Genomic DNA, 14,261 nt, shown 5'->3' on the forward strand with positions numbered 1-14,261 from the left:
AGAGCATGATCCCCTCCATTCAGAGACTGGGCCGCAGGGCAGTATTCCAACATGAAAATGACCCCAAACACACCTCCAAGATGACCACTGCCTTGCTAAAGAAGCTGAGGGTAAAGGTGATGGACAGGCCAAGCATGTTTCTAGACCTGAACCCTATTGAGCATCTGTGGGGCATCCTCAAATGGAAGGTGGAGGAGCGCAAGGTCTCTAACATCCACCAGCTCTGTGATGTCATCATGGAGGAGTGGAAGAGGACTCCAGTGGCAACCTGTGAAGCTCTGGTGAACTCCATGCCCAAGAGGGTTAAGACAGTGCTGGAAAATAATCGTGGCCACACAAAATATTCACACTTTGGGGCCAATTTTGACATTTTCACTTATGGGTGTACTCACTTTTGTTGCCAGCGGTTTAGACATTAATGGCTGTGTGTTGAGTTATTTTGAGGGGACAGCAAATGTACACTGTTATACAAGCTGTACACTCACTACTTTACATTGTAGCAAATACAATTTCTTCACTGTTGTCACATGAAAAGATATAATAAAATATCTACAAAAATGTGAGGGGGGTACTCATTTTTGTGAGATACTGTATGTTACACAAGCACGGTTTTCTTTCACAGTTTTATATTTGATCATTTCATGTCTTATTTGTACCGCAAAGACGTTCATGACTCTCACACATTTCTGTTGCACAGAATTTAAAAAAATGTTTGTGTTATTTGAAACTTGATTTATTCTGAAGATAATGTAAAATACAAAATAGATTTCTTCATATTCACCCTCCTAGGTCTTTGTCACCGTCTGGCATCTCCTCCATCCCGAATATAGCTGAAACAGACCATGCTCATCTGAACATCCAATTTACTATTTTTATTCAAGTGAAAGAATATTCTTTATACAGTGGTGAAGTTCACTAGATGACTCAAGCTTGTGGTGACAGTTTCTCATCTGAAAGATTAATTTCTAATAGTCACAGCTATGAGGCTGCATTCACACCTGAGCGTAGCTTTTTCAAGCGTTTTTTGCGGCGTTCTTTACTGCGATTTGCGGCGTTTTTTACCGCGATTCGCTGCGTTTTTGCCACATTTTGTCGCGAATTTGTGCAGGGCAAAAGGTCACCAATGTTAAGCATTGAGCAGATACAGCGTCAAAACGCCCATAGAAACGCTCGTTGTCGCGCTAAACGCTTGAATCGAGCGTTTCCATTAGTTTCTATGGGAATGAAAACGCCCAAATCAGCCCGTTTCGCGCGACAAAAAAGGGTCCGGAACTTGTTTGAGCTTCAGGCGTAGGGCTTCAGGCGACTTGGAGTGGAGATGTGAACCATCTCCATTGAGAATAATGTATTTTTTCCCCTCCAGCGTTTTGTAGCTTCAGGCGTAGGGCTACAAAACGCTCAGGTGTGAATGGGGTCTGATGGTGTAAGGACAGCATGAGATGATGAAGGGTCACTGCCAGCCAGCTGTGTGCGTGTATGTTTGCATTAGCATGCAAATTCACATGAACATGCTAATTCACACAGGTATGCTGCTTAGCTATATAGCCATGTAGGTGCACAGGCATATATGCCTAATCCCAATAGTACAGAATAAATGCAGCGATGCTTATTTTATTAACATACCTGTATCTACGCTCAGTTTCATAAGTTTATATATGCATAGCTTTGTATTATCAAAAGTTTAAATGCTTTTTCTTTATACTGTAGTGTATAATTTTTGAAAAAACTTTATAAACAATTTATATTAAAAAAAAAGAATAAATGCAGCGCTAATAGTGAAAACCAAATACAAGTGTAAAGAGAATATAAAATTGATGTGAATAATCTAAAATGGGGATTAAAATGGATAAAACATAGGTGTGTAGCGATGACACTTTGGACAAGGTGTCTGTCATTTACAAATTTAGTGTTTGCCTCAGAACAGTAAAGGGGTTATGAGGGTTAACTTTGACATCAGTTTAGCTGGGCTGTGTTAGAGTTCTGCCTGGTCATGTGCACAGTTAAGTGCACATGACAGGCCAGAACCAGGCCTGGTTGGACGTTTTGGGTATCAGCATTCCTAGGAGCCAATCAGTGGGTGCGCCTGGCCCCACTGAGGAATCTGGGGAAGGGTACTTAAGATGTTGAAGTCACATGTTCTGAGTTAGTTTGTGAGGCGATAGCCCCCTGTTCCTGATTCTGGACCGGGGTAGCCCCGCGAGGGGTCCCAGTCATGGGAGCGTTCGTCACTCCGCAACATGCTTCGGTTGGTTAACCCCAACAGATCTGCCTTGTCCGGGGTAAGGATCCGTCTGTTCCCTAGTCTCGGAACTGGCTGGTCCGAGGCGCAGTAACTGAAGGAGGATTCAAGGTGTTTGGGTGTGCTCTCGGCTTGGAGGGGCACTGTAGCTCGTGTAGGCGACCGGGGGAAGACTCTTCGAAGGAGGGCCAACAAGCTGGCATCCTAAGTGCCTAGTTGCTGAGTTGTGAAGGACATTAACAAATCCACGCTTTTTCAAGTACTGTCAAGGAGACAGAGAATGTTCCAGGTACTGAGGAAAAGGGTTTCTGTTCACTTCAGTTACAACTTATTAAGGTCAGAAATTTCACAAGTTCTGGATCAAAGTGCTGATTGCCATAATCTCTAGCTAGAGATTTATTCAGCGTTGAAGTGCCCAGCTGCGAGTGGCTACTCTCTGGGTGGTACTAGAGACTTTCTGATATTAGCAGTTCAAGACATACGAGACTGTGTTTATTGGATGTTATCCCTGCAAATAAAAACCTTTCTAAAGGACTTTTATGGTGTCAGCATCCAAAGTTGTTGGGTACCAACTCTGGGAACCCGTAGACATGGAAGAACAAGCCGAGCGGAGGTAACCGTTAAGCCCAAAAGGTAAGGCTGCCCTGCCAAGGGTTATGGCCTCTACACGTGTACAAAAGAATATATAAAAAGAAAAAAAAAGTCTAAAAGAAGTGTCCATGCAATCATGAAAACAATATAATCCAAATTCACATATGATCTGATTCTACCACGTGATCCACCACCACAATAGGATGGACTCTTACCAGAATAATAGGACTCTATTACAGAGTCAAAAACGCCCAATATATATAAGGCAGCAGGTGTCATTCAACCACAGTATTAAGAATATGGCTAATTCAATGGCAGCTCTGTGGATGTACAAGGAAGTAGTCTCATCATGGATATGCAATAAAATAGAGCATCCACATAGTATAAATTTGTACAAAACTGTCAGTCGGGTGGAAGGCTCCGGGTGGGGGTATATTGACTGCACATTTTTTTCTGACTGGTTTTCCTAGCAACTAGTGTTTGTCAGCGCATTTTCTTCCTCCATTTTTACATGCCTAACCCCAGTCATCACTAGATGACTCAAGCTTGTGGTAACAGTTTGTCATATGAAAGGCTAAACTCAAATAGTCACAGCTATGATGTCAGCACAGCATCAGATAATGAATTGCACTTGCACCAATGTACAAAACAAGGGTCACTGCCAGCCAGCTGTGTGGGTGCATGTTTACATGAGCATGCTAATTCACATGAACATGCAATCTCACACAAATATGTTGCTTATATATATATATATATATATATATATATATATATTGTAACCTGGGGGACAGGTAGCAGGTACAAACCTCCCTGGGTTGAGCAGTTTCTCAGGCACAGATACCAAATCCAGGGATGTAGTGACAAACAGTGCTGTGTTTATTTTGGTGTTATATACAAGTCCATATATAGGTGCTGTACAGTGTTCCAGAAAACAAAAAAATGAAAAAATAGCAAAACACAAATCCTAGCCGTGTCTTGGCTCTAACTATACAATAGGCAGTCCCTCACTACCAGGCTGAACAAGCCTACCGCTTGTCAGTCTCTACATAAGCTGCTTAACAGCTTTTACTAACCTTTTCCATTTCCTTTTCACCAACCAACATGGTCTGTATGTCCCAGGCAGAGAGCAAAGGCTGTCTGCTCAGGTGAGCTTAAATTAGCCTGGGGAAGAGGACCAAGACCTGAACTGGATCATGGATCACAGATTTCTGAATGTGTACAAGAGGAGCCTGGGAGACGTATAAACCCCGAACAGGACTTTTCCTGGCTCTCTCTGGGACGCTCTGCTACAATATATATATATATATATATATATATATATATATATATATATATATATATATATATATATATATATATATAGCCATGTAGGTGCACAGGCATACATGCCAAATCCCAGTGTTCACATCAGACAGCTTATTTAAAGAATAGGACTGAGTCAGGAAGTGGCTGTTCTTACCCTACAACCCAAATTTGCATTTGTTCCTGCGATCTGCATACCTGTTTTTTTTTTATTTTTTTTTTTTTTATTGAAAAAGCCCATGGCGTGCAAACACACCCAAAAAAACTTCCACCCGGTGCATAAAAAAAGTGCACACACATAAAGAGTGACACACTAAAAAGTGCAGACGGGTGCCTGATGTCCTCCAAAAGAAGGACCATACCCTGATCCCCCGGGGCGTTAGGCTCCAGACAGGGACTGAGGTACCAGACTCAACAAAGTGGGACCCGGACGAAACCGGAATCCCTCCTTTCCCCGGGAGGACTGCCGAAACAGAACCTCCTAGGTACTTGGTACTGTAGGGGGCTTCCCCGAAGGTAGGCCCCCCCTCATGGAGATTGGACCAAGCCAGAAGGCCTATGTCCGCTCTCCCACAAGACGTTCAGGATTGGTCCGAGGACCGACACCCTACTAATCAAACGTGAAGTGACACACAGTGACAAACACACAAAGATAAAATAAATAAAAAGTGGGGAAGGGATAGTGAAGAGGAGAGTGAAAAGTGACCATTGTGAGATACAATGGCCGGCCCTCCGGCCAGGAATCAAAAATTCCTCTGGTCCTAGCCAAAAGGCCAGGCCCTAGAGGCAGGTGTAAAAAAAGCGTGTAATGGTGACGTGACCTAGGTGCCCAAATCAAAGTGCTGACGCACAGTGAAAGAAGGCACCCCTGGACTGCCACTCCAGGGGCACATCACCATGGGCTTTCCAACAAAAGCATCCCCGACAGCCCAGCCCAGACCACAACAGCCCCCACCCCTATCAGGAAGGCATGGAGATCAAGGAGCTTAGTGAGACCCTTTACCATCAGGTCCCACCCTCACTCCCGTCACTCCCACCTAATTACATCCAGGACGTACTGACCGTTCCCCCCTCCAGGCTAAAGGGAAACAAGCGTTCCAATCCCGAAAAACTGACTGGGGCTAAAGCTGCCACAATCCAAGCCGGTCTGCCAGGGTCCCCTCCCCTGGCTTCGACCCAGTGTTTCTCCGCCCTCACCAGGTGCATCCTTCCAGATGGCTCAGACTCGACCATGCATCGGCCCCCAGTTTACTGTCGGGCGGCACGACGTGGCCCCTACCGAAACCATCCTTCGGGATGCAAATTACGCCATCGGAGAGCGCCGCCCAAACCCTCTATAGGGATGGACCAGCGCCTCCTTTGGCAACTGATAAGAACAGATACTACACTTGATCTTAGCCAAAAGGCCGAGAAGCGATCTGCATACCTGTTGCTAACTCGACCTGACCTCCTAGACTTATCTCTGCTCGGACTTCCTGTTGTGATTTGGCTTGATCCAGACCCTGTGCTTTGTTAGTCCACTTGTTGCTGACTTTGGCTCATCACTGCTGACTTTCCAGTGTGACCTTGGCCTGCTTCGTAACCATGATTTTGCTGACTTCTGCCTTGTCTGCTGTGTGCCTTCTCAGTTGCTGACCACCTCCTGTCTCAGACCATGCTTCCAGCCTGTCATGCGTTTCATTGTTCCTGCAAGCTGCCTTCCAGTCTGAGTTGCTTCTTCTGTAACACTGCTCCTCAATTATCTTCCTATCATCCTGCATGTGCACCTTGCAATCAAGCTTTGTGACAGAAAGTGGACTTGACATTTGGTACCCATGCCACCCTGTGCCTCCACATCCCCTGTTATCCATTCCAGGGGTGTTTGAACCAGAATTGTAAATGGGAGGCCCTCTTGTCATCTTGGCCTCAAACCAGGTACATGAAAGGCCAGGATGGAGGGAGGGCTCTAATCTGTAGCCTGCGAGATGGGGCAAACACTTTGCTTGTCCTTATCTGGCTCTTGGGGGACTAGTCCTCCTACTGATATAAGGCACATTTCCTCCCACTGACACTAACAATGAGGCACAATTTATTCCACGGTACCAACATTGGAGTACTATTCCTCCAACTGACACTAACAATGGGATACTATTACTTCCACTGACACCAATAATGGGGCACTATTCCTTTCACTAATACCAATTATGGGGCACTATTCTTTCTTGTTTACCAAAGGCCTGACCCCACTAAAGTTTGCAGGACAGTAAACTGGCCCTGTTTAGAAAGTTTGGAGACCCCTGCCTTAGATCTAGACAAAAGTAAACATTTGGTATGGAATTTAACTTTGCCTCACAGAACTAAAAATGGACTTAAAGACCATCTTTCATTTATGCAAAGTAGCTAATGGGTTAGTTTCCATTGCACCTGTCTTGGTAGATTTATATTCACAATCTTTTGAGATACTTTGTAAAATTCTTTAGTTAGTAGTATTACAATATTTTACCCTCCACAGAGATGATAAAATGCTTAAATGGTACCTTTTACCTTTTTCAATAAAATACACCATGCGGGCAGGGGGGCCTTTTATGTTCAAAAACATATACAGCTTTTATAATATTAAGCTTAGTTAAATAGCCATATCTGTATTCCATTTGAGTCCCCCCTGAAGATTGGCCAAAAAGCTCCTAGAGGTAGCTATGCTGCATCCTGTCATGTTGCTAAAATACTCTAACCCTTGAACCCCCCCCCCAAAAGAAAATCCACAGGAGTAAGTGTACTCCTCATTTAAACCCCAGTGCAGCATGCTATTGCTCCCTTTCTCGCAGCAGCGGTTGAGCTCAGTGATGAGCACACTATTTCAAAGAATTCATGGATCCTCTTTTGCCTCAAGGTTCTTACAGTATTGGGTGGGTCCTGGGTGCATCTGTTAAATGACAAAATGTTTTTTTTTGTTTTTTTCCCAAGAAAAAGTTTATTGAAAGTATTCAAGTAAATTTACAAAACCAGGGTAACATATACATCGCATATAGACATTAGTAATACAACATTGTATTCAAATTAGGATTACATGTTGCACATTGTGTTCACTTGGAGTCCTCATGTTTTTGTTTGCTACCTAGGATGGGGATAATTGGTAATCATTGAGCTTTAGTGGTATCAGGGTGCAAAACAAGTAGTGGATTTATAAGTCTGCTGAGGTATTTAAGGGAGGTCTGTCGTAAGAGATTTTAGGAACTCAAGGCCTCACTTGATAACTGCTAATCAAATCAGATGTTTATACTGGGTAGAAGATTAGCTCGGAGTATGCCTCAGCTGGATCAACTGAGTGTATGAAGATCTTTCTATCTTCTCTGTTTTCCCGTGGACCTCGGTGATGTGGAGATAATGGTGACTTAAGGGCTTGAAAAGTAGTGGTAGTTTGGGGGCAGCGGTCTAATTGGTGGGTTCAGAAAATGACAAAATGTTATACGTGCCATCCTCTGCAGCATTTTCCTGTTAATCCAAGAGAATTTGATAGGTGGTGGGTCCTTCTTATTCACAGTACCTAAAGATGAATTTAACCTGGAAGAGGTTCTGTGGAATGGAGCCTGTAGTCTGCTAGACAATTTAGTTTTTTCATTTTTAATATAAACAGAAGTTGGGATTTAAATCAATATACATATAATTTTTGTTGGTGGGAGAAGTGATGTATTAACAATGTGTGTAATGGTGATGGAGCATAATGTCACTAAATAATGTAAATTCTCTTTTCAAGATGCAAAGTTAAAAATATGTACACAGCCAAGGATCCCATAGTGAGTCTGAATCAGCATCTCTAATCTCACTTTACCAAGCCATTGACACTTAGATTTATTCATTTGCTACTGTCCACTGCAGCTAAGTCAGCCATTTGTACTGTATGTATTAGAGAATTTGAAGGCTGGCTCAGCTGCAAATTTATCTTTAAAAACACATTTTGCTGATGATGTTTAAAATGTTTAAAGTAGGTGAAAATAAAGCACTGTAAGTTTAGATAAGGTTAAACACTAATTCAACTGGAGGAAGAAATGGTCATTTGTATTCTTAAAAATTGCCAGAAATCAATTCACACATATTCATCAATAAATTAATAAAGGAAGAATAAACAACCACACGTGTAGGCATGAAGCACTGAGGCAAGGTAAAGACACTTGTCACGCTATTGCCTTGTGAAATGTAGTCAACACCCCATTCTCATCAGAGACCACTCAGTACAAAGTAGGTTGATACACTGACAAAAGATACAAAGGGCTTTTATGTCATAATCTTCTATGTCAGGCTACTTCAATGTCATGGAAATATCTGGTAGGTTGACAGACAGACAGATTCGCTTTATCATACACATTAAGGAAGATGGATTTTTTTAAATGTTATAATGGTATTAAGTTAAAAACATACTGTGGAGAACAATTAACTTTTTGGATAGCTCATAAGCATTCTGCTGTGTGTAAACAAACAAATACATTTATCAAATCAATTGACACTGAAAAAATAAAGTTTGTCTCCAAGGGGGTCTTTTACCTTTTCCTTCCTTATCTGGTGTGCTTTATTATTATTCACCTTTTATTTTCATTGGTTGATGTCAAAGGACTAGTCCACCTAAAAGTGATATTTTAATTATGGGGAGATCTTGGATACAGCTAAGAACTCTCAGTTACAACTCTTGACTATTGATTGTGCTCACTTGGGAGTTTGGGTGGAACCCCCAAACAGGTGGAGCAAGGTCCCATCAAAATGGCCACAGCAAGCATTCATATCCAGAAACTCAAGCAAAAATATACTGAGCAAAATGCTGATTAGGCACCATTTTTATTTCACAAGTGTGCCTTAGGCTGGCCACAATAAAAGGTCACTCTAAAATGTGCAATTTTACTGTAATGGTGGGTTGGGGGGTCCTAAAACCAGTCAGTATCTGATGTGACCACCATTTGCCTCACACAGTGCACCACATCTTTTTTGCATAGAGTTGATCAGGTTGTTGATTGTAGCCTGTGGAATGTTGGTCCTTTCCTCTCCAATGACACAACAATGGACCTCAGGATCTCTTAACGATATCTCTGTGCATTCAAAATGCCATCAATAAAATTAACCTGTGTTTGCTGTCCATAGCATACGCCTGCCCATACCATAACCCCATCACCAACATGGGCCACTTGATCCACAACATTGACATCAGCAAACCCCTCACTCACACAACACTAAACATGCTGTCTGCCATCTGCCCTGTACAGTGAAAACCAGGATTTGCCCGTGAAGAGAACACTTCTCCAAATTGCCAGATGCCATCAAATGTGAGTATTTGCCCATTCAAGTTGGTTACGATGACGAACTGCAGTCAGGTCGGGACCCTGATGAGGACGACTAGCATGCAGATAAGCTTCCCTGAGATAGTTTCTGATAGTTTGTGCAGAAGTTCTTTGGTTATGCAAACCAATTGTTGCAGCAGCTGTCCAGGTGGCTGGTCTCAGACGATCTTGAAGGTGAAGATGCTGGATGTGTAGGTCCTGGGCTTGTGTGGTTACATGTGGTCTGCGATTGTGAGTCCAATTAGCTGTACTGCCAAATTCTCTGAAATCACCTTTGGAGATGGCTTATGGTAGAGAAATGAGCATTCTTTACATGAGCGTACACATAAAGATACCATACACTAGGACTTAGGTCATGCTTGGGAGACAAAGAAGACTTGGAAATTCTGAAATTCTGAAATGATTGCCAAACAGGGTTTGTTAATAAACCGGCATTATCTAGAATTCTGTCAGAAGGGATTTGGCCCCCCAGGCCTAAGGCTGCCAGCCCTCCCCTGCTTAAAATCTCCAGCCACCAGAACCATGTCCAAGTACAGGAAACAATCAATGCACCCCAGAAACTTACCTACTTCTACCTGGCGGCGGGGTTCCAGAAAAGCCAAGATGGCACTGGCACCCACACGGACAGTGCCCCCGCAACCCATCCTGCCTTCCACAACCTGCTTCAGGATATCTTTGGCCGAAGAGTCCACATCAGTCAGTGAGTTCTCTCTCCCCTTCCCTCCATACCTACAACCGGCAGTCCAGCCAAATCCAGACAGAGGAAGAGAGAGGAAGATGTGCAGCTTCTATTACACAGTCCCATAGACACAAACAGCCAAGCTCACACATTGCAGGCTCACACCACCATTGATACTTTTCTCACTGCTGATAATTCTATCCAGTACTGGGACAGGGTCAGCCAGCACCCAGGGCAAGGGTGCAGAATTTCACCCCCTTTCCCCACTAATAATAAATGTCCTAGAATGGATGTACCCCCCTGCATGCATTTTTTGCCCCTTTGCATCACTGTGCCCATGACAATTGTCCATTCTGCCCACCCCTTATCCTGGCCCTGAGTCTATCCCAGAGTGTACAGTTAGGAATATGTTCATGTCCCTGAGGCATAAATTACACAGTGACTTTGCAGCTATGCTTTCTACCCTTCATAGCACTGTCCAAACTTGCTGTGCTAAAATCCAACATATTGAATCAAAAATGGAAAACTGTATGTGACGCATAATGATCTATGCATGCACCTATATGGATCAGGATACTGAAATCCAGGCACAATAACATCCAATTCAAAGGAATGCCCGAATTGATCCTTGTGCCTAATATACCGTCCTTCATTCAACAACTTATGCATGCTCTCCTTCCTTCTTTTAGTGATCTAGAGCTGTGTATCATTAGAGCTCATAGAATCTCCAAGCCAAAGTTCCTCCAGATATTGTGCTCAAGGATGTACTTGACCACATACATTTTTTTGTCAAGTGAAAGATCAAGTTTTTATAGCTGCTAAACAAAATCCAGTCCTGCTGGACAAGTTTGCAGGCAAATCACTGTATGCAGATTTGTTCCAACAAAATGTCCTTAAAAGGAAGAAATTTGCCCCTCTGACAATTTGGATTTGGAGAAATAACAAAATTACCTATAAATGGGGCTTTCTTACAAAATTACTCCTGGAATAGTAAACGTGTCCCCATCTATAGTTTAGAAAAGGGGCTGAACCTATTCAAAGAATGGCAGTTACTTCCGGACGAAGTCCAATCGCCAATCCTGTGCCCTCATGTTCAGCTGGAAACTGAGTGGTCTTGACCTGACACCAATGCTTCTTACATGGCAGGTCCTTATCCCTCTTCTACATAGCATTAATTTCAGGCCTGTACACAGAGTACCCATGAGTTGATTCCTTGCCAATAGTTAATCTTTGTTTAATTCCCCCCAGGATACCATAGCAGCTTTGGCTTCCGATATGCCTACCTTTCTTCCAGGCTGTTCTTAATTATGATTTTTCCTTTTTTTGCTTCTTGTGGCTGCCTTTCTTTATTCTCCAGTCATGTCTGACATGGGATCCAAAGATTCTACTCCTCAAGATATCATTCTTACTGCCTTCCATCTACATGGCCTGAGGGTCAAAGCTCTGCAATACCTCAGATTCATCTCCATGATGTTGAACCTGACTGTCAGGTCACCTTGAGGCGAGGTGACAGATGCACACCGTAGGGATCAGAAGTGCACCGCAAGGTTGTGGACCCTACGGCTGACTGCTGCAGACGGGTGGACAGATCCCACTGGGGTTAGAGCGTAAGATTCCCTGGGGCGCGGAGTCTAAGAGCCAGCAGGTGTTCACCAGCGCCTCTGGTGGTGAGGATGGACTTGGCTGCAACTGGCTCCAGGTCGCGACCCCCAGGGTCCCCTAGCTCACACCCACAGTAGGAAACAGGAGGATAGGTATAGTCAAAACACGCCAAAGTCGGTAACGGAAACCAGTAGAAGAGCACACAGCAGGAAACAGGAAGCTAACACACAAAGGTATACACAATGGTTGATCAGCACTGATGGCCTGCAGTGCACAGGTTAATATAAGGCTCCCTGATAGGGCCTGAGGTGGAGCCATGCTTAGAGGAGAGGTTATAAAAACCACCAGGTGGAAGTGGCTGGCCTCTAGTCTGAAGACATGAGGGGAGGTAAGCAAACACAGGAAGATCACTGCATAACCATGACACTGACACTCCGAGGATGCTTTTTTTCTCAACCAGTCTGTACTCTTGAAGGTACCTACACTTTCCACCTCACTACTAACAATATACACCTCAGCACCACAGCATTTAAGAGACGCAATAATATGGCTCTGAAAAGAAATTGTTTCTATTACTGCTAAAGGACTTAACAGTCCTTTTAAATGCACATCAATGATTATAGAAGCTTGCTCCCTCAAAGACGATGTCCTCTTTATTCAGGAATATAGTTTTATGGCAAAATGCTGTAAACTACCATTTAAATAGTTTCCTCATTTATACGGTTGTGTGAAAAAATATTTGCCCCCTTTCAGATTTTTTATTTGTTTTCACATTTGTCCCACTTAAATATCTCAGATCATCAAACAAATTTTATTATTACACAAAGATAACCAGAGTAAATACAAAATGCAATTTTTAAATGGTTTCATTTATTTAGGCAAAAAAGTTGTCCAAACCTGCCTGGCTTTATCTGAAAAAGTAATTGCCCCCTAAACCTAATAACTAGGCTGGCCACTCCTGGGAAGATTCACCACTGTTCCAAGTTATCTCCATTTGTGGATAATGTCTCTCCCCGTGGTACACTGCAGTTCTAGAGCCTTAGAAATCCTTCCTAGACAGCTACATGTACATTACTTTGTTTCTAATCTGTTCTTGAATTTTTTTAGATTGTGGCATGGTGTGTGGCTTTTCGTGATCTGTTAGCGTGCTTTAACTTTGTCAGACAGCTTCTATTTATGTGATTTATGGTTAATCACAGTCCATTCATGATTCGGCACGGGATGGGGCAATTACTTTTTCACATAGGGCCAGGCAGGTTTGAACAGCTTTTTCCCTTAACAAATGAAATAGTAATTTTAAAACTGCATCCTGGATTTACTGGGGTTATCTGTGTATAATATTAAAATGTGTTTGATGATCTGAATCATTTAAATGTGGCAAATATGCAAAAAAATAAAATCAAGAAGGGGGCAAATACTTTTTTTCACACAACTGTGTATGATAAATGGCCTAAAAAGAATTGTGGTCTTTATCACTATCAACCAAACCCCCTCTTTCAAATATATCAAGGAGATTCCTGACCCCATAGAAGATATTATTATTATTATTATACAAGATTATATAGCAGTTTATGCAAGATATCATATTCTACTATGTGAAATTAATAACTCTGGAGTTAAATAACTCTGGAATGTGAAATTAATAACTCTGTATATCTCCCAAATTTCAATCAAAAGCAATTTATTATGCTGCTGCTCAAATTAGTATCTGACCTCTGACAAGGTACCCTAATTATTGCAGGTGACTTCAACTCAACTAGTGATCCTACTCTGGATTCTTCCACTGTTAAACGGCCTGTATCCCTTGCCAAAATCACAATTATGACTTATATGATATTTGGGTTTGCCAATATGGCTCTGAGAAGGAAATTATTTTTCTTCACCCCCTGCTTCCTACACAAGGATAGACTATTTCCTAACAGGCAAAGGATCCCTGCAAGTGATCTCACATTTTAAAATTGTCTTAATCTCCTGGTCAGATCATGCTCCTATTACTATTGAAATATACAACCCTCTTTGTAACACTATATCCAGTGTGTGGAGGCTCAAACCCTCCCTCCTTGCTGACCAGCAACTCCTTAATTAAATTACCCAGGCTCACAAACTTTACTTTTTTGAAGGTAATGATTATCCTAAGGTCCATTGGTTTATCTTATGATACACATATAAAGCATACTTGTGTGGTATACTGATTACATTAGCTTCTCATGTAGAGAAACAGAGTGCCTGGCATATTAAGGACTCAATTGTAGAACTGAATAAACTCTAACCTTAGCCCCAAATCCCCAATACTTTCTTTGCAAAAGCACATTACCTCCATCCACTCACATTGCCACCTCTATTTACATTTCCGTATATGCCAATTCTAGCTGTGTGAAAGGAATATCCATGTTTTACGATTTACTGAATGGCAAGACTAACTACTCTAAAACTAGTACCATGCACATTATAAAGAGGAATTAGAACTGGGTACCTCTTTCCCTAGCTCCCCCTGGTGGCAGGCGCTTACTACAATTTATAAATTTTGCCAATGTGCAAATCACTG

The 14,261-nt window shown here is 42.5% G+C and overlaps 1 pseudogene; it reads right to left on the reverse strand.

Moving 5' to 3' along the window:
- Positions 1–5,445: 5,445 nt before the first annotated feature.
- LOC143999720 (U2 spliceosomal RNA) lies at positions 5,446–5,550 on the reverse strand (annotated as a pseudogene).
- Between the last annotated feature and the right edge of the window lie 8,711 nt (positions 5,551–14,261).

This window comes from Lithobates pipiens, unplaced genomic scaffold (genome assembly GCF_037356315.1).
Source record: "Lithobates pipiens isolate NorthernLeopardFrog02 unplaced genomic scaffold, aLitPip1_a1.2 Scaffold_19, whole genome shotgun sequence".
NCBI lineage: Eukaryota > Metazoa > Chordata > Amphibia > Anura > Ranidae > Lithobates > Lithobates pipiens.